General features: G+C 36.3%; 2 protein-coding genes across 3 annotated transcripts in view; one reads left to right on the top strand and one right to left on the bottom strand.

Annotated features, from left to right (window-relative positions):
• NT5DC1 (5'-nucleotidase domain containing 1) overlaps positions 1-25,781 on the bottom strand; it is a 155,577-nt gene that overhangs the window by 76,298 nt on the left and 53,498 nt on the right. The window lies entirely within an intron of this gene.
• Positions 21,447-25,781, top strand: part of COL10A1 (collagen type X alpha 1 chain) — a 41,713-nt gene continuing 37,378 nt past the window's right edge. The window contains exon 1 of the mRNA XM_074923541.1: positions 21,447-21,559. The gene's annotated coding sequence lies outside the window, so the exon portion shown is untranslated. The remainder of the gene's footprint in view (positions 21,560-25,781) is intronic.

The raw sequence follows: 25,781 nt of genomic DNA, 5'->3' as shown, positions 1-25,781 counted from the left end.
GTGTATGCACATCACCTTTTTCCTTCCTGCTTTCTCTGGTGAATGGTGCCTAATCCAAACCATTAGCAAGTCACTCTGTATATACTCAGTATGCACAGGAATGGCTGTTTCAAACAAAAGAAAACAGTCTGTGGTGGTTTTGGAGTCTGCTTTCAATCCAAGAACAACGAGTTTCAGAAAAGAGGGAGGAGGAGTGGAGGAAGTCATAGGGCCAAGTCTGGGGAGGGGAGGGAGAAAGGGAAAAAAACTGCCTCTTGAGTGAGGGGAGTTTCTGGTCAGGGAGCAGCAACAGCAACAGAAAGCAGAATTCATGATAGGTTTTTTTTGGAGCTGATCTAATTGGTATTATAGTAGCAAAACAGCTCATATTACATTCACTCCAAACACTATGATCACATAGGAGAAAGGCACTAATCATCCCAGGATTTGATCATCGTAATTATTGCAAGATACAAAGATCTGGGTGCAAGGAGCAAGCAAAAAGAATGGCTGAAAGACAGTACTTTGCAACATGCCCTGTGGCTGTATTTAAGTAATTTAAAAATCCGTCAAGCAAAAAAGTATCAGAGAACGCCTTATTGCCCCTAGCCACCTTAAAGCAGCATTAGGAGGATTTCTAATGCCTAGACCCAAAGTATTCTCCTGCTTCCAAAGTACAGGCTGAAATAAAGGAAAACTGTCACGGTATCTGGCAACGTGAGGGCTGCTGGGGTGCAAGTACAGCCTCATGACTGGGGCAGTACAGAAGACAGACACATACATGGAAAAGGTCCCACTCTGCCAGGCCTGCCCTCTCTGATAGAGATCTTCAGAAGCTCATCAGTCATCACCTCATGGCTACATTATTTCTCTGCCCAGGGTACATCACCATTACAATGCCCACATGGCTGTTTAGAAACTAGGGAGGTCCCGAAATGAGATTTTAAGGAACTCAAAGTGAACATAAGTCACGACTTCCTGGACACTGCCTGCAAACTACATCCTTCTAGGTATTTTGTGACTTGAAGACCTGTTGTAAAGGTAATACTATGCTGTGAAACACTGTGTTGAACAACTTCTTACTGACTTGCCTTCATAACTAGACTGAAGTGCTAGGGCTTACTTCACAGCATGTAAAAAGAGTATATAGCTTTTATAGCCCAGTGACCGCGATGTTTCAGCTCCCACAAATGGCACGGCAGCTCTTCATTCTGGATTTACCTTTCCAACTGCAGTAGCAAGCTCACACGTTCCCAGGGATTCAGTGCAGTTATGTGAGTTAAAAGTTTCTATGAGAAGCCACTTGAGTTGTCTTTTTCTTTGGATCATTGATATTTACCTTGTTAACTGGAGCTCTTAACGTTTGCTCACTGATCTGGTACAGCAGCAGCTTGTGGCGAGAGGGCTCCAGGCCAGCACTGTTAGACACCCTTCATCCAAAGAAAGGCCATTGACAGCCAACCTCTGGGTGGGAACAGCCTTGCAACACAGCTTTTTCTAATGCATCTTCTCAACGAAATGATATTGTGACTATAGTTTGCAAGTAGTACAACTTCATCACAAAACTGGTGTACCAGGTCTATGGAAGAACAGTGAGCTTTTAAAGACTGGAGGGTATATTTGAATGAAAGAAATACAGCTCTGCTTTCATCAACTCCACAGAGTATTTTTTCCTTCTTGTGCTAAGTAGAAAGGTCACTGTAATTAGGGAGTTTGTACTTGACCTGACCTACACCGGATAAACTTACTGGCTGTCGGATCACTCCAGGGAAGAGGCCCTCTGGCACCTACACAGGCTACTGAGATCCAGCAGCACTGTCACTACCTCCCTACTTGAAACAATCCTTTCCAGCCCTCTCACATACCACACAGGTCTCGTAGCTCAACTCTCAAGCTCCCAGAGACCACGAAATATTTGGCAGTGCAACAGGTCTAAGATCTTTCCTGTTTGGTCTTGCTCAGGGCTCTATAAGGCAAATAGTTTGTGCAAAGGCACAGGAGACTTAAAGGATTTCAGCAGTGGAGTGCTCCCTCTGGGTTTTGGTTTCTCTTGCTCTCCATGTAGGCAGCTGGCCGGTATCCTCCAGCTGTTTGGAAGTTAGTTTCCCTCTGAAATACACACTAATGCCACATACTGGCTTTCATGCTGAAGGTGGATGCATGCCATATCTCCCATGATTGGACATATTTCACACTGTTTTCAAATTTACCAGCAAGACAGTTCAAGTCACCTTCTAACATTGATGTAAATTACTGGGGTTAAAGTAGTTATCTGGCTTCCTAAAGGATTTTTGTCACTTATAATTCTCCAAAAATAGCACATGATCGTGCATAATTTTTTGGTTTTAGTTTTGTCAGAAAATCAGTTACCACCAGTGTCAGTATTTAGCAGACACTTAGCTGCTTTTAATGGAAATTATTTTAATTTTTTTTTCAGCCTACTTAAACTTCACGCATAACTTCTAGTTCCTTTTCCTCTCTTATCCTTTTCTAAGTCTTTGGATTTTTTTCTTTTTAAAAAAGAAGTTGATGTCTTTTTCCTAAAGTTCAATAGTTATAAAGTATCTGGCACTGCACAGAGTCAGATCCTGTACAGAGTTAGATCCTGTATCTCATCAGTATTTTTTCTTTTGTTTTTAAGATTTTAAAAAAGTAATATAGTAACAATACTATACATCCCATTTCAAAGAACTTTATAATTTTGACCATAAGAATTCATTTCAGGTACATATTTAGCAATTCTATGCTTCAGACTTATAAAGCAGTTTCAATAGCTTCAAGCTATGTAAATAGAAAAATAAATGTACTGTAAGTATCTATGTGATATAAACACATGCAAATAATTTTTATTTTTTAGTAGAGGAGTTGTTTATTATGTCCAACTTCTCTAAACCAATTTTCTTAATTTATTAATGCAGAGACTGAGGCAGGTCCAGGTGGTGATTTAGAACAAGAGTTTAATACAGTTGCTAACTCTGTAGAGGGAACATCAACATGCTAATGTTCTACTGGCAGCTAATTGCTTCTGCTCAGGCTAAATAATTAGCAAATTGAAATGTACTGAAAAATAAATAATATTTTTAAAAACTAAACAAGTCATCTTTTAAGTTACTTCTTCCATCCCAAGAAATCTTGAAACAATTCACTGACAAGACTTACCCAAGGAGAACAGAAAATATTTTCCAGTTCATGAGGTCAAGAGTAAGTTGTTGGCAATCAAACAGACCTTTCATTATTATTTTGTGGGATCTAGTAAGTATTTTTTTCTTGAAGAGTTTTCTTTTCCAGAACCGGGAAGTATTGGTTTCCTTCTCTCCCCTGCTAATGACTAAGATGCAGTGGCTCTACCGGGCTGGTCAGAGGCAGGGAGGCAAGAAGAATGTGTGATGTCTCCCACAGAGATTATTTTCTCTGGACAATTTAAATGTGGCATGAAAGCAAGTCCTGTCCAGGTCAGCTTTAATAGGAAAGAGGATTCTCGCCAGGGATTGTGGTTACCCTCAAGACTTCATTTAAATCTCTTGGGAGCATAAATATAAAATTCCATTAACAGCTTGCTATATTTTAGCTTTCAAAACCAAAGCCCTAGTGTGCTTTGTAATGCAGAGGAACAGCTAGGATATTGAAGATATTACTTTTCTTAATTAATGAAATCTACACCAGCAAAAATTTGGAATATTCTTTGAACCACAAAGGGGTTCTAAAGGCTCAGTATCTCTACTTCTTCTTTATTCTTTTGGTCTTTTTTTCTACTAGGAAATCTAGAACTAAAAATGAATAAATCAAGCACCAACAGTGTTGTCTTATTAAAATGTGCTTTTTTCCTTTTTTTTTTTTTTTTTTTTTTTTTTTTTTTAGATTACAAAAAGAATGTCCCCTTGTTGTCACTGCTCCCAGGAACTAGAACAATATTCACTTTTCCCTAGGAAAGGGAATACTAGTGCAGCTGCAATACAAGCACCTTTGTCATCTTAATACCTTCATGAGATGGTTTCTCTTTTCTGTTATCACTCTATCTTTATTCTCCTTAGAATAGACAGGTAAGTTTACAGAAATGTAACGGGATAAAACCTAAGCTCCACAGACATTTATATCAGATCTGTGCTTTAGCTGATCACCCAGTTTTGCACCAGCTCAGGTGTGGACATAATCACATAACTTTCACATTTTGTAAAGCACACTAGAATGTGTGTGTTTTAATGCCAAACTTAAGACTTTGTGATGGATTTATGCTAAATGCAAATCAAATACCTGATCCTTTATAAAGTTGGAGTGGTGGAAGCCTCAAAGAAAACCTGTTGTGACAATGTTAACTTGATAATATTTCTGGAGAGAAATCTTACCAGCAAAGTGACTTTACCCTACACCAGTGCTTTATGCCATGTGGTGTTCTGCATCTGGCATTAGGAGCATTAAGGCAGCTTCAGTTCATCACTGAACCTAAGAGCACACGCATTCAGGCTCAAGTCAAAAGAAAGTGTTTGAAGATGCTCATACTTGGACACTAAGGATGTTTCTGAATTTGCCCTTTTACAGTTGTCCACAATTACATCAGTTTTAGAACATCTACAATGTTTTCTACTTCCTGCAAACACTGTTTTTGTGAAAACTTCACTCTGAGTTTCCATATTGATTAACATAGCCAGTTTCTCTTTTCTGCAGGAACAATTGCAGGTGCAAGCAGAATGCTAGCAAAGTCCTGAAACTGTATGAGATCACAGAGAGGAGCAGTGCTGGGAACTCTTGTCTGCTCCCAAGGTCTTCCAAGGCAGATTTTCATGGCCCTCATCACAATGTCATAAAGATGAGTCAGAAGCTCCCAAAGCAGTTAATGCCAGCACTGACAGGTCACTTCTGGGACTGGTCCTAAACAAGAGCTCTTCCCTGAGATGCACATACAGATGCACAGCTACACCGTAATTGTGGGGTGAGAAAAGAGGGAGAAGTTTCTCTCTGGGACATGGAAATTTACCATCACTGCAAGAGTATAGGACTTCCTCATGAATCAGTACTTTGGTAAAACCTAGCCTGGTACGAGAACAGTCCTTAAGGATGGGAATCACCCCACCTAAGGCTGACAATCCCTAAATCTGGTGCAGGATGGCAAGGTTTCTTTTATAGTCGGTGAAGACAAACGGGTGTCTCTAGCATGCTGCTCCTCCCATCCCAGTGTACACAGTTGTCTAAAATAGATCATGTGAGTCACACGCTACAAATGTCCATTTATTTCCTTTACCTAAAAAAGGAATCTAGACAACAGATGCCTAATTGTCGATGTCCAGTGTTCAGTCAAATGAAACCCAGTCTGGCTGGAGGATGAGATTTGTTCAGCTGGGCCAATTAAACATGAACATCTCTAAAACAGGAGATAGCAAACAATGGTTAGGCAAGAATGAATTGGATTAACGAATATCAAATGACTAGAGGTAGAAGACTGTCTGAATATGAATTATCTCCTTTCCAATCCTCTCCATCCTCTTTCATGAAAGATGAATGTTGACTATGCAGATAAAAAGGACATACCCCAATTCTTGACTGTCTTCTGCAAATACCCATAATTTGGGGAAAATGAGATATCTTAGCTTCAATATAGCCAGTGTCAGAGGGTATAGAGATGGAAACCTTTAAACTAATATTTAAGCTAAGCAAAGTTATGTGGGTTTTCTCCTTTTGCTTGCATTCACTTTTCTCATAAAACTTTGCAACTATGCTTGTTATGACAAATTCTGCCATTAATTACCTGTATTTCATTTTAGAATAGGCTAAACTGAATGAAAAAACCTAGGGTAAATAGCTGATCCCAGTCCTAAGAATCAGGATACTACAATGGGTAACAACAGGTGTTTCTGCTTCATTCCATAACTGGAATCCAACATGGATTAAGAAACTGGTAATGTGAAGATTTTTGAAAAAAGGTCTCCCAGTGACCTCTGAGTGTCATGCAAAGCTTTTTGCATATAGCAAATAGCATAGAGTATTCCCAGTGGGGCACATAACAGCCTCCTTTCACATCTGCAAGAGACAATATTGGCCTCTGTCCTTAATTAGCAACTTTCCAAAACCTCATTGACTAAATATTTGAACAAACTACCTAAATAATCCTCTTTCTCTGAGCTAAATAATCCTCCTTCTATCCAATACAGAAGAAAAAAATATGCAGCCAAGTGTCATTGATGATGAGGTGTTTTGACTTTATAGGAAAATATTCAGTTGTGATATTCTTTGTAATTGTACTGCCATGATTATTGAACCAGTTGCTAGGATCATGGTCCAATTAGTTCAGAGAAACAAATGAAGGAGCAAACAAAGCAGCTGTGGTCCAAAATGACATTATTCTATTGTATTTCTCCTTTCTTGTAAAGCAAATGGCTCACCATGTTGGCCTCTCAAAGCACTTCTAAATCTAGACAGCAAAAGGCCCCATACTGTCATGGGACTGCCACAGTTACTCTGTAGGGCACATGTCTACAGGCATTCGGTCTTTTTGCCTTTCCACATCCTTCTGGTGAACTTACAGCACAATAATTCTGTAACTGTTACTGAGTGATGTAATGCCATTGCATTATTTTCTTACATTTCCTTTGCAAAATGTCTTTCAGTCTACTACTTTTTAATGACTGTGGTTTTAGTGTTTTTATATCTTAGTCTTAATGTTTTGTAGAAGCTGTTTGGTCACTAATATCAAAGCCTTTTTTTTTCTACTTAAGCAATGACACAGTCACTGAAAACAAGCTTTGATTAACCAGAAGATCTTAAAAGTGTGCAAGTAATATGAGCTTAATTTTACTATTAAACATGCATACCTATTTATTTTACCTGCAAAATAAACTACTCATCAGAGAGGAGATACTTTAACGCACCTTTTCAAGAGCTCCCTTGAGATGTATTTGAAAATATTAGTCCTCTCAGACAAAAAATTGCTGAAAAGACCAACACATTGATGAAGGACACCTGGATTTCTTTATACCAGATATCCACATACTAACTGGAACTTGCATGTCAAGGAAAGTATATAATGTCTGAAAATCCAAATGAACAAATAATGACATTTGAAAAAGCAGAGAGCCTAAAATGACTGGGGAAAAAAAAGAACTGGCAAATAGTAAAATGAATTACTCCTTGAAAAAAAGATGCTCAAGGAAATGCTAAGAATTCCTTTATCTAGCCGGAAAAAACAAAGTAGCTCTAGGGAAGAAGTAGAAATAACATAGTAGAAATCAATATGTGATGCCCAAATTAAATGGAAGTCTTCAGTGAAGACAATGTGGTGAGATAAGTATATGCCCATAATCATAGTCAAAGCACAAGCAAAGCTTAAACAGCTTAATGCACTTAAGTCTACTCACAAACCCACTTTCATCTCAGAACTCTGAAAAATGGCTATATAATATCGGATCCAATAGAAAGGATTTTTAATGAAGATGTTACTCAGGCAGAGCTGCAAAAATCCTCAAATCATAACAGGATTTGTGCTAACAGCAGAGAATAAAAAGCATCTCTTAACTCTTTAACCTTTTATACTTCAGGGTCCATGTTAATCTTAGGATAAAATTTGAAGGAAAGAATAATTAATGGTTTGAAGGTAAATGGACAATAGAATAAAATGTAACATGGCCTTAGTAAAGGTAGGTCATGTCAGACTAGCCTGATTTTTTTCCTTTAATAGGATACCTGATTTTCCAGACAAAAGAACTGCAGAGAGAGATTAGATGTTATCTGAATTTCAGCAGAACATTTGGTAAAGTGTCACAATGGACGTTACTAGGTAAACTGGAAAAAAAGATTAGAAAAAGACTATGAAGGTGCTGACTAAAGTGACTGTTACAAAGGAAATGGTAATGAACTGTGCTGAAAAGAGAAGCTCGGAGCTGAAAACAGATTACTCCAATAGTGCTCCTCCCGGATTAGCCTTGGCATTAATTTCGTTTACTATTTTACTTTGTGATTTCACCGCTAAAATAGGAATGAATGCAAGAAGTCCGAAAAAATTGAGAAGCACTGCCAGTGCAAAGGGGGAGAACACCATGTGAAGGGAAAAATGGACTGGAATAGTAAATGTGGGATGAAATGTAATAGTACAAAGTACAGCATCCTGCAGTTAAAATGGGATTAATCTCATCCAATCCATCTAAAAACTTTGTATATTCACAGTTGTTGAGTTTCCTTGTATAATCAGTGGAAAGATGTAAACAAATCTGCTGGTAATTTTGTACTTAGTCACGTCTAAATGGGACGAATGGAGATTCTTTGGAGATTCTTCCCTCTTTCTATAATAGTTCATAAAGGACGTTTGAAAGACTTACTTAGGTGCCTAACTTTTAAATTTCTAAATCTAATGAGAAAAATCTCCCCAAGGACTTTTACAAATTTTCAGTATAGTAGCTCATCGGCCACAAATGGAACAGGAGGAAAACGTGCATTTTTTGAATGACCCGGGACTCTGTAAAACATAAATAACTTCTTCAGACATACTACACAATGTGAATTCAATTGAAACAGCAAAGAGTCAATACAAATGTACGAAACAGTAGTGAGATCTCATCTGAGTAAATATCTGGCTGTCCATATTCTGAGGAAGTCTTTCCAAACACAGACAGCCTGTCTTGCAAAAAAACCACTGCAAGAGCAATAACTGTGTGAATAGTTAAATACATCATGTCATTAGACCTCCCCTGCAAGGGAGAAGGACAATTTAATCTTAAAAAAGCACAAGAGCAACAGGCTATAAACTTGCCATGGACAGATTTAGGCTGAAAACTTTCTTAACCATCAAAACAGTGAGGTTGTGGGACAGGCTTCCAGAAGAGCTACTGAAGGCTAGAAACCTGAAGAGTTTTTAAAAGTGAGCTGAACCATATCATGAAAGAGACTGTATGATGCAGGGCCTGAAAAAAGGCTGTACTTGGTGTGTTGGGAGGATTTTGCTAGCTTTATGTACACCTGAAAGAAGACTTGAGAAGCTAAATTCCTAACTGTCACTTAGAAATGGGCTAAAATGCCCTGGAAAACCTTTATTTTAAACTTAAAAAAACCCCAAAAGCCATCTCCCAAGCTCTTATAATATTTTTCCAGTGTACCTTAGTATGTTTATACAGGCTTTCAGAGGGAAATAAAAGATTTGTCAATCCTGAATAGAGTAACATAACTTTTGTCTAAATCCAAAGCTAATGTTTTTTATGGGGGCATATTAATCTAATCATATCAAACATTTAGTTGTTGGTTTTCTGGTTTTCTTTCTTTCTTTTAAGAAACAAAGAGTAATTTGAACAATAGAAACGAGCCTTCCCTTGAAATATGTTCAAATGCATGCTTTCTTCACTTGTCACTTTTTTTTCTTCATTTGGACAGATCAAGCACATGAACTTTTTATTATAGAGCTTTTTTTCACCTTTTTGTTTCTTGAGTTTTTTTTGATATATAGACATTGTTAAACAGATTAAATCATTAGTGAAATAATATAGATCATAATAGAAATAAGTAACGTGAATGATTCAGTAACTTTTTGCAATTTCATATGAAATAGAAGGGTTTGAATTCATACTGAGATGAATCTACTTGATTTCTGATGTCCTAAATTTGAAAGAGAGCTCAAAGAGTTTCATCAAAAAATTAAATTTACAAAGCCTACAACATAGCCACCAGATGGTTTTGTAGCATGTACAGTTTAAATCAGCTCGGTGTAAGCAAAGAGTCAACAACTGTGAATAATCAGATTTTATTTCTTCCCCTAGGACTACAGATCTAACGTTGTCATTTTGCCATATGTCAGACATAACTGTAGCAGTACCAAATAGCTACGGACTGAATCTACATTTCTCTTATAAATGTATCTTCTTGTAGTAGAGATCTTGGGTAGCATATGCTGAAACAAGCCCTTAATGACAAAAATATTGGAATTGTAATATAAATGTACGATAAAAAATAAAATTGTTAGTCTTCAATTCCCAACCTTACATGGTGTTTCCTCACCCAAGAAAAAGGAGGTACCTAATTAAAAAGATACAAAGAATTCATTACACTTCATGCATCTTTGAAAAGGCCTTTGAAGCAAACATACAGTAACTTGACTTTATAAGGGAAATGGAAAAATAAAAAGTTATGTGGGTTATCCAAAAATCACACAATAAGCCTTCTGCAAAACCAAAAATACAGCTGAAATCAAGACATCTCTTGATTTTTCTGTGCTGTGTCTTAACAAATAAAAAAAAGTCCAACAAACTCAGGAACATTAACTGTATTATAGGGATATGTACATCTTAAAATTATTTATTTTAGCTGTACTGTTCTACAAACTATTTCCACCTGGTCCTAAAAAAAGAAATCTGTTAATTTCTGTCTCTATCAGGGATCTTGCCTGCACTGTGGCAAGATGCACTAATGTTATGTAGTCAGAGCTATATGGCAGCTGTAGGTCCATTGCCTATTAGCTCTAACTACAGTCTGAAGTATTGTCATGCAAGAAAGCTTTCTTCATACTCAAAAGCATTGTGGCTGTGCATCCCTTACATGCTTATCCTCACCCTGCTCCATACATACAGTGGAATTTTGCTTGCATGACCAAAACAAAGGCATTTATGGGTTTCTGTTGCATAGGCTGAGCCTGAATTTTAGCTGAAGCTCATATGGTCTCTCCCCCACATGGGTTTCCTAGAGCTTGTAAGCAAATGAGCTTACATAAAAGGTAGTAAACCAAACCTCTTTCTTTCATCTGTTTAGCAATTCTAATGAAGATTTTTATTAATTTAATTAAATTTAGACTTCTGAAACTCCTTTGAAATTTCCCAAAAGTCTCCAGTTTACCCTGTGACACCTGCAAAGTTACTCCTCTGTGTTCACATAGACTCCATATGTGTTTTCTTAGAAAGTCAAGATAAATATTCAAAGATAGAACAGAACTCAAGTAGTATCATCCAGGATTGCCTTGCCAACCTAAAAAAGTACCAAGATAAGGACCAATATAATTGTGAAATTGTAACCTAAAGACAAAATTGCATAGAAATGTGATAAATGCGTATGATCATAAAGAAGAACAAACACTGCAAAGCAGGGCAGAATAGCAGGCAGAGGTTCCCTGAAAAACCATGTGCAGGAAAAGTGCACTTTCAGAGACAATAAACATTAATATTTAGTAACTTGTCTGTCTTTCCACATTACACATTATCCTGCCAGCTATACATAAATAAAAAAAGGTATCATGTGAACATGGTAATGACTGAAGAGGTAATGACTGATTTTAGTGTGAACTTGCTCTGTGCTTCTACATGAAGCTTCAGCATCATTCTTTCATGTTGAAGACATAAGGATATTATGTCAGGGGCAATCCTATCCAAAATAGACATAAAAACCTATATAGACAATCACTCTTCACTGTTAAGTCTCTATTTATAACTAGATATATTAGCTACTGAGTAAGGATACCTTGCATAGATAAATTATTTTAAAATAGAGCACATGTGAAACTGTGCCAGAACTAATGATGTATGTTGAAACCTAGTTGCAACATGCTAAGTGAATAAGGTTTTATGGTTAATTTTTGAAGCAAAACTATAAACTCTCTGGAAGAGCAGAAAATCACTGTGAGTACTGATGTCTTTGTATTTCATATACATTCAAAACAAAATATAGTTTCCATATTTTAATAGAAATATACAGAAAAATAAGGAACTGACTGAACTATATATGCCATTACTATCTTCTATCTGTCTATATATCTATATTTTCTAATTAGTTTTACAATACTTTAATATCACATAGTAATTTAATTAGGGGAAGAAGAAAGAAGCCTTAGCTTTAAATCTCTTTACTCCTGACAAGTTCAGTTTCAAGCTCCAAGTGCTTTTGTTTCCTCTTGCTCATCTATATCTATGAAGAGTCTCACCGAAATTTCTAGGTTTCTCATGAATGTTAATGCATTTATTTTCCAAACATGCCAAGGGCTTTATAGAAATCTGGCTCATACAGGCACTGGGACCCTCAGGCTGGAAGCGCTTGTTGCTGTAGTGAGAAGATGCTCAGCAGCCTGATCAAGAGGTGTGCAGATCCTTCTCCAAAGATGACAAGCTTGTTCTTTCAGCTTTTGTACATTTGCCTGTTCCTCTGTTAAAGGCTTATGATAAAAGATCCAGCTCAATATTTTCATTAACTAAGTGCTCTGTATGGTACAGTAGGATCCGTTTTGTGCCCATGGGACTAAGGTCCAGAGATAACTGATCTGCAGAATGTGAGGGAAAGCCAGATGGCAGGCATGCCTTCCCGCTCCAGAGCGCTGATGACATCCCCATTTCACACTGGTAATATGTCAGCTGGCATTCAGAGCAGTACTCATTACAAAGCTTTTCCTAATAAGCTTTAAATATATTGATTTTCATTTTCCTTTTATTATTTTTCCTTTTCAAGAGCAGCATCAGCAGCTGTGTTAATGAAACAAACTCTGGCTCATTAAGAGCACAGAAAGATCTGGGCAGATATTTTTCAATGGGTGAAATGTTTCCCACTTTTCAAGAAGGAAGGGATTTTTTTTAAGCAAAGCAGACAGTTGGAAACATTTTCAGTATCATTCCCTCTTACATGCAATTTCTATAATTTTGCAACTGAAAATGCTGAGAAGTAATGCTTTTACACCAAGCTAAGAGCGCATTTCTTTTACTTTGCTCATTTCAGATATGTGTTGCAGATATATGTTGTACATTCTTTCATTCCTAAACACAACACTGTCCTCCCCCATTTATCTTTTTAGAATTACTTCACAGTTTTATATGGCACAAAGCCTTAAAAAGCTACTTGGGCCAGGCTAAAGCCTGGGCTCGTGCTAAATCATTTTAAGAAGATCTAGGAGTGTCTAAGGACCTAAAATATTTTTCAAGGTAGAATTTATTATGCATTTATAGCTTGGTGCTTGTTTTAAGAGAGATGACTGTATGAGAAGGAAGTGGAACATAGATAAGGGAGGATCATATATGACGGATGAATGGGATTGTAGTCTTCAAGTGTACCGATGAAAGAAGTGTCAGTTAAGTATAGGAAAGTCAAGTTGAGGACAAAATTGAAGCCAGAGCTTTTAAGAGACCTCAAGTTTTTCCACTGTTGAAGAAACACCCAGTTCTCTTTTCCACCAAACAGAACATTAAAGAATCTCTTCCTTATTAAGATGTCATTTTAAGTTTTGTGTAAAAATATTCTCTGTCCTTTGAAACAAATGGTATACAAAACCAAGAATACATGTATCATGATTCAAAAGTTTAGGAAAGCAATATGGCATTTATTTCATGGCTTTTTGAGATATTAGAAATAAATGTTAACTCTGAGATAGGGTTACTGCAAAACAGCTCAAGAACTAATTTTTGTTCTTAAGAAGAAAAAAGTAAGCAATCATTATTTTTTCAGACTACAAAAATCAGAAATGATTTACTGAATAAAGCACACCACAAAGATATCATTATTTTAATTATTTTATATAAACCAAAATATTTTTCTTTTTTTAGGAGATCCAGAAAAGAAAACACATATACTTGAATTTATAAATAAGATAACTTCTGAGAAAGATCAAACCTCTACTGAAATTAGTCTACTGAAAAATATTTAAGTATTTGAACGAAATACCATGTACTTCAAAAAACTGAGTTAAGATTGTGAACATCAGATTTTATTCCAATAACTAGTTTTCCAAAAGAAAAATTATCAGTCTTTTTGGATTAAAAGCAGATTTTTGGCTCACATTTTATTTTTACCAGTATTGTAACAGAAACTGGATGAGTAAAATGATTATAGTGAGTTATGTTGTTCAACAGAAGAACTACCATATGGACCATATATGAAAATCTAGTAAGATTTGGTACAATGGCACCAAATCTGTGTTCTGTTTAGGTGAAGAGAAAGCTGAGGAAAGGAAAGCAAGGAAGTGGGAATCCTCAGCAAATTATCTGAGGTGTTTGGAAATTGTTTAGAGGATCTGTTATGTACAAAAAGGATTTGAGCCATGCTGAAGATAAAACCCAATCTACTTGGCTTCTGCTACAGTGCAAGGCTTTTCTTGGTGCATTCTGACTTGGAACAGGGCATTCATAAGCAATAGGATATGAATCATCCATGGGTAAGTACTAGCAGAGGCAACACAAAGTCACATAGATGTACACAGAAAAGAATATGCAGTTTATATGTTAATAGTATTTGAAGTTACTAATCAAGACTGATACTCCACAGGATCAACACCAATGTCCCTGCTTATGCTCAGTGGAATACAAGAGGTACTCATGAAACCCACATGACATAATTGATATTATGTGGCATCTGTGCCCCATATGGGTTCAACTTGCCTTCTATTGCCTTTCTGAACAGTATAAAGAAAATAAACTATGATGAAGGAATAGGTCATCAGAAAATACTACCTCAGAAGTACCACACCAAGTTAAAATAAATACAGCTGATGGCATGGGTGATGGCAAATCCATATACCTCAAGAACATTCATTTGTGAAATGCTTCTAGAGATAGTCTGGCTGATCTATCATATGATGGTGTAAATAGGCACAATGCAAGTCTAATTAATGAAGGAAACTTGAAACAAAAGAGAAAAACAATTAAAGAAAAAATGAGTTCTTAAGCAATGTAGCAGAGAAAGGAGAAGAATAAAGAATTGATATTTGCAGAAGACATGACTATGAATGTCTTAGTTTTGCTTCATTCTAGTTTCCTTGGGAATCACTTAGACACTCTAAATGACAGACATTATAGAAAACTCATGAACAGTTCAAATTAATTATGGGCCTGTAAGATGAGATGAGGGAGAACCCGTAAGCAACGGGTTAATCAGCATCAAAAAGACAGTAATCATCAACTGAGAAAGCAACTAACTATTTAAAAAGTGGATTTATAAATTACAGAAAGGCCTTCCACTTGCTTTGGTTGCAGAGAGAATTCTTATGGCAATACACTTCACATAGGACGGAACTTCATTCATAAAATTCCATAAATCTAGCTCTAATGAAACTGAACCATTAACCTGTAGTTAGCATTAAAAATATTCCCTTATCATACTGTTTTAAAGACTCAAGGTAATGTTGCTTACTTTCAGATTATAAACTCTAAACAAATATTGTCCTTAGGAAAGTTCAAGATTTTGCACCATACAAAAATTAAAACCAATCAACCAACCGAACCCTCCCTCCCAATCTAGATCAAAACTTATCTAGAATAAGATAACCTTGCCACTTGCCTTATTTAGATAGGTTTCAAGCACAGTAACATAAGTGATTTGAATTTCAAAATTATGATGTTTTAGGCATATATTTAGATTTACTGTTTGCAAGAAAAAGCATTTTTCTAGATTTATAAGACATTAGATGATTCTTAACTTTTGTAACATCAACTTCTATTAAAACTCAATGAGATTAAAAAAACCATAAAAATCAGAAACCAACAAATCTTCTGTTTAATTTTTAAAAAATCTGAAACTTGAAAAATACCTAAGACTAGGGAACACAGAGGATACAATATAAACCAAAAGCAGGAAATTTTGAATTTGAGGTTGAAAATCAATCCCCAAATGAAGCAAGATGTATGATGTGTGCAACATTCAGCTGCAGCAGTTTCTGGGGAAAAAAAAGCAAGAACAGATACTATTTGAATCTAATTTTGAACTTCACTATACGTATGTGTTAAAATTATATCATACACTTCAAAGCTAATCTGTAGCATGAACAAAATTTTCTGGAAGATATTTTCCCTTTCTATTGTGAACAAGGTTATTATGTGCATTAACGCTTAGTTATAGGTAGCCTGTCCTAGCCTAGTCACTTACGAAGTCATCAGGACTGGGGACTATCATGAAAAACCCGTTATGTATTCCTATACAGTTAGGGAATTTCACATGCATGACTATCCGTCATGACTTTTACAACACAGCAATAGGAACATCACTGTATTCTGGCATTAGCTATGTGCCATCAGCAATACAACCACTGAAAAAAGAAACTCTCCACTAAGACACTTTGACAGTAACAGAAGGAAAATGCTTCTGTCTGCCAGGCTGTACTATTGTATGATCAAGACTTCCAATAATAACTTGAAATAAGACTCATGGATTGATGAAAAGTTATTGTTGTCAGATGATAATTATTTTCAGTGATGACCTGACAGATGAATTTGTATGAGAAATTGTAATTCTCAGATGTTAGTACATGACCAGTCTCCTAAATCATCCAGTTTATCACAGATTATGGTATACCACTTTCACCCTTTGGTTGAGCTATCTTTTAATTTTCAGTATAAAAAAAGTAAATCACAAATCCCGCTTATACTACATCTTTTGAAATCTGTATATAAATATTTTTAAAAGCAAATTATAATGACCAAATATCTTTCTAATGGAAAGAGAGAGGTCAAACATTGAGATGCCAAAACTGTGAGGAACTTAGCCAGTTCCTGGTTTTATTTCCTGTTTTTTTTTATTCTTACTTTTTCATAATATTTATTGGCACTCTGGGCTAGGGAAAATGCAAAGTAAAAACTGAAATACTACCAGTTCCTTCTTTCCAAACAGAAATATGTTAAAAGGTTTCTTGGGCAGATCATAAGGTAAGCAGAGTGATCTCTGATGAAAGATGAAAACTAAATGATGAAAGAGGATTTGTACATATTCAAATCTTCCAAAATAACATTTTAGATGAAATGTATTTATCATCATAATTAACCACTGTATGTAAAAAAAAAAAAAAAAAAAAATAAAAAAAAAAATTGAGAGGGCTATAATCAAGAGACAGGAAAAAGAAAATGTATAAACCCTAAATCAGAAAAAGTGAAAAAACCTCTTCTTATAAATGCAATGCTTATCTCTTTAAACTAAAACAAGTCTTTTAGATCAATGTTACCCAGCCTCACAGGTTTTTGGCCACTATTTGCTTGTTTTCTGTAATGATCTGGTTTTAACAGCTCTTTTTCTACATCCAGAAACCGTGCAGAAAGCTTCACAGAAACCAAACTAAGAGCTGGGGACCACAAAACAGAAAAGACTATGTTTAAACAGTGTAAGATCTTTAGTGATTGCCGCTGTGTCTCCACCAGAATTACACATTTGGTGGCTAAAGAAAACTACAGCTCTACAACATCTCAATTTCAGTTAAGCATCTGGCCTCAGGTTCTTCCTCTTTAGCAACTAAAAGCCAATGGATTATGATTATTTGTCTGATCCACTACAGCAGAATTGACTCCTATGTACTCATAATTAGTTGGGGAAAAAAAACCCAACTCAACCCTAAATATATTCATGTTATTGAAAACTGGGATACAGTCACAAGTGATTTTATGCCATTAACAAAGAATAGTAAGTAATGTACCTAGTAACAAAACATCTCAGAAGCCAATTGAAATGTTTTATAGTGATATATAATTTACATGTTGAAATTTGTATTATGATTCCTGTCTAAAAGAATGAAATACAGAAATCAAGTTTGAAGACGTACAAAAATATGTATCAATGTGTCAACCAAAAAAAATTTCATTTTGAACACAAAATTAATTTTCCAAAGCAGACCAACACAACTCAGACAATACCCAGAATTCTACAATGAGCATCAGAATCTGACCTCTCTATAGCTCTAATGGAAACAGAACTAAGAGCCATTAAATTCATTATAACAGGGTTAGTAACTAGGTATTCAGAGTAAAGAGCCAATGTTCAATTAGAATGGAACAGTGACTGTGTGTTCATTTTATGGCACTGATTTCATATTGATCAAAATGTCTAATGGTAAATTACAACAGCAAAGAAAATATGTAGTTAAATGTCAAGTAGGAATTGAGAAAAGAAATATGCGACTACAGTGTTCACAACATGATTTGATTTAAGATAAATAAAAGCCTATTAAAAAGTTATATACCTATGATTGCTAAAATACACTTTGCTGTATGTTGTATTTACTGCAATGAAGTTAGCTTGTATCAATGATTTGATTTGGGAAGTCTTTTCTAGTATTACAGGTATTGCAATGACAAGTAATTTAATACAAGAACCCAGGTCTGGTTTACATTTAGAACAGGATTAAAATATTTGTCCTTCAAGGATTTCCTTTGCTGTGAAAAAGCCATGAAAAGAATGAGTTTATAGATAAAGCACCATACCTACAGTGGTGGGTGGGTTGGCATTTTCATTCCAGAATCCTAAACTGAGTGACTACTAAACTTCTACCAGTCAGTCAGGATTTCCAACACCAGATGGCTGCATCACGATCAATTTCTTTACCTTCTGAAAAAATTTTATTTGTAGAGTTTCAGGAAAATGGTTTAGCCACTGCCATGAATGTAAAGAACAGGAAAAAGCTGCTTTACTCACACAGAATAATAACAATAACAACAACCACTACCACCACAACCTAAAAATCATATTAAGAAACCCTTACTTTTTATAATATAGGTCCTTGAAATTTATGTAACAGCACAGGCTGTCTCCTGGTGTTAAAGTGCTCTGTTTTTACGTTTCAGCAACAATCTAAAATACACACTTCTGAAATTTGCATTATGGATTTAGGCAGTAAAATTGTCCAAAGATTCCATCTTTCCTATGCATTTTCTATTCCTACGTAGTGCTGTTCTGCCAGCAGGATTACATAATTCATTATTCCTGCCTAGAAACTCAACGCACCCTGTTCCAAGTCTCCTTAGCACGAAGAGGACCTTGCTGGCAATTCCTTCCCCCAGTGGAGAAGCAGCCACAGCTGAGAGCAGTGAGATTCTCTGTTCTCAGCTACCTTGGTATGCTGCAGAGGAACAAAAGAGTCTCCCAAGGACAAATCCTGAAGAGAACTAGGGTGAAAATGTATAAGAAATAGACATGGCATGGTGGGACCAAGAAAATATGAAGGGAGAAGTAATGATCTACTTCAAAGGAATGATAGTTTATCCTGTCCTCATCCCAGCCATGTTAACTACACAGCAGTGATGGGTGAAAGGCCAAGTACAAGTGCATTCAACTCAAATAAAATCAGAACTGACAAAGACTGAATTCTGGCCTACATATACAGAAACTATCTTATGGAGATCAATAGCTGACCTGCTGCCAGTTCCTGTCTTTCTCAACACTCCTTCAGTATTTTCCACTCTGGACTACAGATAATGCAGTCCTGAACTGTGAATTTAAAGGGGTGCATTACAGAAATTCAGATACATGTTAAAGGGCCAGCCCAATAGATACAGGTCAGGAAATGTCACTTTCATCAGGAGATCTATTATAAAAATCAAGTTATGCATCCATTATGAGAAGCAAACAGCTAAGACTCAAGTTCCAGAAAAATGTTATATTCCTTATACTTTATAACCATGCAGTTTCATCTTTTCCCTCTTAATATGTCAGGCTCAATACCCTATTGCTATATGGCTTTTACATGCTTGCATATACTTTGCACATGAATCTACTATTAGTTTTCTTACGACTGTAATCTTTGCCACCCATCAAAGCATCTGAGAGTTTTACAAATGTTCATGAACATTCATAAGATTCCTCTGAGATACTGGTATTTCATCATCCCTGTCCTAAGAATTCCACGTTCCCTGAAGCAGAAAGATTCTGTGGCATGTATATCCACTAATTCTGGGTGCCCCTTTCTTTGACATATTTTTTCTTTCTTTTAAATTATAAACAGAACTCCCATTCGCTTGCACTATGCCCTTCTGTTCTGCCCTTCAGCATGTCAAGCTCTCAGTCCCTGAAGGATGATGAAAGGTACAGCAAAAAATGAATGATCATCTGGAAGGAGATGTACCTTGTGACAGCCTTGTGCCTCCAAATGTAGAGAAGTTCTGCAGTTCAGTGAAAAGCTTGTCTCTTCTGAAATCACTGACAAAGATGCCACAGAAATGAGTAAGATCGCTGCCTCCAAAGCAGCAGTGCCCTAACTAACATTGCCATTCCCACGTAAGTCTTCTTTATGCACTAAACTAAAACTTTCAGCCAAATGTTTTTCATTTCAGGTTTAGAGCCATAACTGACTTGCAATTTGAATTAAGTAAACGTTACCTCAGAAGCTCTGCTCATCCTTAGAATGGACAGACCCAAACTGAAATAAATTGGGGAGATAAGCAGCTTTTAAAGAATACGTTCCATGAGCACGATAAAAAGCTGTAGACAAACTAATCTCACAAGGTTTTGGCTATATGCACAAAAGATCAGAAATAAAAAGTATTTCCTATATCGTTGCAGATAAAATTCAAGGCCATGGAGCTGATTATAATTCTGACATCTAAATTCTGAAGTATTTTGCACTAAATTTTGAAAAACAGTTTAAAATATCTCTGAAACTAAGGTGCAGGGAACATGACAAGAGTTGTCTATATAATAGTAGTATATAACTTTTCTGACATTGCCTTTTGAAATAGCACAATAATGTAACTCTAATGATGTTTAATTTAAGAAGTGCTCTTAAAATGTAGTTACAAGTCTCACATCAGAGAAACATCAAAATGAAACAGCGACTGCAAAAAAGACGAATCTGCCTCAATCAACAGATATGATTATAATTCACACACTGCACTGTCATCTTCAAGATTTATACTTAATTTTCTAATTTTTTTTCATTATCCAAAGGGCTATGGCAGTGACTGAATATACTCCAAAAGCAAGGTTTTCTTAACAAAGAACTGTTCATGCTGAATCTAAGTGTCAGCATAAGATATATCAGTAAGATAGAAACAAGAATACAAGAGATATGGTAAAGTACAACATGATCTTTGAAAGTCTGGTATGGGACTATCGTAGGCATGAAACCAGTGTTTCAAAGAGGGAATTTTCAAATCATCCAGATCCAACACTCGGATTAATGGATTCAGAAGTGGTAACAGAAAGGAAGAAAAGATCTTGATTTGAGATTATTCTCTTGGATTCCAGGAAACACTAATACTTTGGACTTACCTATCATTTCTTAATGTGGAAAAAATTCAGATAGTGTATCTGACCCATACATTCACAGAAGTAGAAAAATGGACAGAAGACATGAAGGTGTTTGTAAGATCTTCTAGGAAGCTTGTCTCCCCTTTCTGAAATCTGAGTTTTGCTACAAGAATATGAAGACTTACAAACATGGCAAAATTCTGTAAGTTTTCCTCATAAGAAGCAATTTTTATTGGTTACAGAACATAAAGGAATTTGTTTTCTACTCTCCAAAAGAGCTCATCCCATTAGAGAGACATGTCAAATAAATTTCATGCTCCTCTTTAACACAGATATATAAGAACAGGGGGGTTAAATGAGTGAGAATCCCCAATCCCCTTCCACTTCTCATACAGAGCCACTTCTGCTAGGAAACAAAAAATTATTCTCTCCTGGAACTGAATCAGAAGGCAGACCCATCAGTCAGTAGCCAGCATATGATTCAGCTCAGCTTTTCAATAAGTTAAAAAGTCCAAAAGCCACCAAAAAGGGTTTTTGAATGAGAGGGCTGCCTCCTCCTAACTCTTCTGAAATGCCTGCTGAGCACTCCCGTGAATCATGCCTGCTGCAAGAGGAGCACCTCTGAGTTAAGAAAGCAGGGACTTTTGGTGACAGCTGGCAAGCAGACACTCCCTCTATCGAGGGACAGCTTTCATTCAACTAAAAGGTAGGACATGAATTCCTGTAGCTGGACACTGAAAAGGTACTAGATCGATGATTAAAATACATAGCAATTACAACCCTTCCCCAACCATAGTGTTTTTAAAGAAAAAAATCCCATATCGAGTTTTCCGAAAGGAAAAATGTTTATTATATAAAACAAGATGCTTCATAAGATATGCCATTTTTTCTTATATTTTATGATTATACTAGCAAGCACCGAATAATTGAGTAATAAACACTATTGCAAGTTGGAAAAAGACATTCCATTCAAGTCTCGGGAAATGATACAATACGGTTAAAATAGCACTAAGTATTTCACTCATGTTAAATTCAGTGCTCGAATTGCAGAATGATTTAGCTTGCCTTCAAATGCTTTTAATATTCCTTCAAGTAATGTACACAATCAGAAAACTATTTAGGCTGTAATTCACTCACATTTCCAAGGGGATGCATTCTGAATGGGGGTTTTGTCCTACTTGTTAAACCAGCTGAAAGAAATACTACTTGTTTCTCAGATTAATCATATGTTAGATTTTTACTAGCCTGATCATTTAACAAATCACTAACAATGAATATTTCCTGTGTGTTTAAAAGACTTCTGTTTTAAATATTCCAGAGCAGCCTTGTAATACTTAAAATAGCAGTAGGCAAAACTGCTTGAGCTTAACAAGAAAGTGTGAGTTGCATAAAGTGCTGAAAAATTAGATTGAAAACAAATACTTTCATCTGTTTTGATGTCTGCTCTTATTGTTTAAATACACTGGAAATGAAAAAGTGTAAAAATAGGGTTACAAAAGCAACTGTCTTCTTCTGGGAAGCAGCTTATCACAGCTATAAAACCGAGGCTACATGGAAAACACTCTTAGTTTTTTTTTCTTTAAACAAGATTTGAACAGATACCTAGCATACAAGTTTCTTTTTTTTGTTTCTTTTCTTTTTTTCCCCTTTCTTGACACCTCCCAAGATTTCCTCTAAACTGATTTGGCTATTTTTAGGCCACAGTGGGGGGAAATGCTTTAGGTATTTTTCACAGTCTACCCAGTAACATTTAATGAACAAATTTTACCCCGTAATCCTACTTTGAACATTAGGCTCCTCAGCAACCAATTGCGGTGTTGCCCTTATTTTTCTTAAAAGTTTAAGATTTGAAAACTGGCTTTTGAAGGGACAAAAATTAACTTTCAATGCAGATTCCAGATGACCTCACTGTGCCAACTGTTACAACTCTACTATAGACACAGTTAGACTAAGCTGCAATACTTTCAAAGTAACCATCTCAATAAAGTGAAAAATCATCTTATCAGAGAGTTACTGTGTTGTACATAAATACAGGAGGGTCCAAATTTGTCATAGGAAGCCACCAATACAACTTCTTCTGTGCCTTATCTTATAGCTCGTATTTAAAGTGTAAGTATGGGTTATCTTTGCCCACACACTTCCTTCAAACCTGAAATTAAATAATGCATGGTGATAACTCAAAAGAACTCATTATCTTGCTCACTATTAAGAAGAGTACTTCACTCGTAATCATCTTGCAGATTATTAAGATTTTTTCATATCAAATTATTTTAAATTATTACTGGTTTTACTGCATTATATCTCTAGCTTATTTACTTCAATGCATCTGACCCAGAGCTTTTGTTCTAATTCTCAGATGCACCTTAGCCTGGTGTGTGAACTTACACGCCAGGACACACATAAATCAGTGTGGCCCAAAATGAGTCTGTAAAAGGAAGATATTAAAAGCTGTCACAGCTACAGCTCTCAATTACACTCCACAGCATTTCTATACAGGAGGAATGAAGAAGCAGAGAATCAAGGACAGAATATGAATGCTGAGTTTGTTTGCTAGCTTTGGAATTCAAGGAAAATCAGAATCTTAAAACTGTTTGGTGTTTTAAGAAAATAGGTCCCTGAAATTTGAAACATAGGGCTTTATGAAGGCAGAAAGTCAGGGCAAAGATATTTGAAAACCATGCATATGTCTGGGAAAGGGAAATGGCTTCTGGCAGCTGAATATGATCTTGACTCAGGGTCCATTTTGCCATAGAACCTCCCATCTCTCCAGTTTTCCTCCCCCAAACTCCTCTCCACTAAAGCCCCTGGCTTTATTTCTTTTGTCCCAGTTCCTCCCAAATCTAATCTTCCCAAGTGCAAATGCTTTGCTTCCCAAAGTTTCACTCTCCTAAACTCTGTCCATGTCACCCACTGCCATTTCCAACCAAACTCCATCTCCTCTCCCCACAATGCTTTCCCAAAACCTCTTGCTTTTCCCCCTCTACTTCCAATTTATTTCTGATCCCTTTGGGATGGGATAGGATAGGATAGGATAGGATAGGATAGGATAGGATAGGATAGGATAGGATAGGATAGTTCAGCTGGAAGGGACTTACAACGACCATCTAGTCCAACTGCTTGATCACTTCAGAACTGACCAAAAGTTAAAGCATATCATTAAGAGCATTGTCCAAATACCTTTTAAACACAGACAGGCCTGGGGCATTGACCACCTCTCTAGGAAGCTCATTCCAGTGTTTGGCTACCTTCTTCGTAAAGGAGTGTTTCCTAATGTCAAGTCTGCATCTCCTCTGAGGTTTTACCATCAAATTCTCTCCCACTGAAGCTTGTGTTATCCAAGTACCCTCCCAAAATCACTCTTTTCCTGATCCACTCCTTCCACACAGCACCTGCAATCTGCTCATATCAAACCCCACCTTTCCCCAGTCTACCCCGTAGCTTCTGACACTGGAATTATTCAATATTGCTCAACATGCTCAATACTTTTTGTATTTCCACTTCTGTATAACAATATAAAAACACTGAGGACACATTTAGATAGTGATCAGCACTTTTAAAGATAGGCATGTCCCTAACCTTAGTTGGGCACTTCAGGGCTCAAGACTAAATGTGAACATTTGTGCTTCAGAAAAAATAATTAATAGTCTTTCATTCCAGGCATCTGCAGTTATATTGATATTACAAGCTCTGTAATGGCTCAGCACCTCTTTAAGGAGGTCTGTTCAATCAGATCATGCTGTATGCCTGCATGTTCTTAGGGACTTCTCAGGTGTGAGGTGGAGGATCTGGGAGGTCTGCTGCAGGTAGTCATCACCTGATCTGAGCACTGACTATGAGACCTACCCCCATGCTCATCCTCATGCACCTTACCAACAGGAGAAGTATTAAAACCAGAGAAAGCTGGAAAGCACCCCAAAGAAAATGTCCTTCTTTTATGTCTAAATTAGCATTGTCTCCCAATAGCATTAAGGATTTTAAAAGCACTTACTTTTTAACACATTTTTGCATATAAAGCAGTCAAACATTTTAAAATGTAACATCATCATTTTTATTTGTGCAGAAGACCTAAGCAGCCTGCTAGAAAGAGCAGAACACTTCCTTTATTTTAAAATGGATATACCAGAAATTTCACGTGGATGCAGCACGTGGCCTTCCTAAAATTAAAGACTTAAGACTTTGTGGCTGGTGAAAGAGTTTAGCATGGCTTGCCATGAAAATTGATAATTCTGCCTTTTAAAAACAGCTTGGAGAAAGAAAAGTATGCATTTTAATCATCGTGGCCTAAATTACTTTGTGGTATAAAACAGACAAGAATATCTTTAATAATATAAGACGGAGTGAGAGAGAAATGTACCAGACAATATTGTTTCTCCTAAACACAGACATTGCTGATTGAGCTTTATTTTCCCATAATAGTTACTGAATTTAATGTTTAAAGATTCAGCATATCTTCCAATGGTAGCCTAAAGGACCCCCAAAGTGTATGAGTCCATGCATCAGTTAAAACTTAAGATTTTCATTTATTGTTCTAGTACCTTGGGACTTAACTTATTTGCTATGTGCTAAAACTTTGAGCTATTATCTCAACTTAGTTCAAGATATTATCTAAGGATATAATGAATAATGTTTTCTAATACATTTATGGAATGGACTGACATAAAATTTAATTTATATGGAGCTGCATTTAGGAAACACCAAATTAATATCATTCTACCAAATATTGTTTGGCTTTGGACATCTTTTTTACATGACAACATTTTTCATTAAAGTACTTGGTACTTGGTGTCAACATATTTTTTAACGAGTTGTAGAACATTTTGGTGTGTTTTAGTAGATTCCTCTCTACCTCTCAGGCCAGGAGGCTGAAGAGGGCCATTGCCTACTGCTCTCGCGCCCTGAGCACAACTGGCACAGTCTGGTCATACATA

This window comes from Athene noctua, chromosome 1 (assembly GCF_965140245.1).
Source record: "Athene noctua chromosome 1, bAthNoc1.hap1.1, whole genome shotgun sequence".
Classification (NCBI taxonomy): domain Eukaryota; kingdom Metazoa; phylum Chordata; class Aves; order Strigiformes; family Strigidae; genus Athene; species Athene noctua.
The sequence above is the reverse complement of the archived record's forward strand: the minus strand, read 5'-3'. Positions and strand labels throughout refer to the sequence as shown.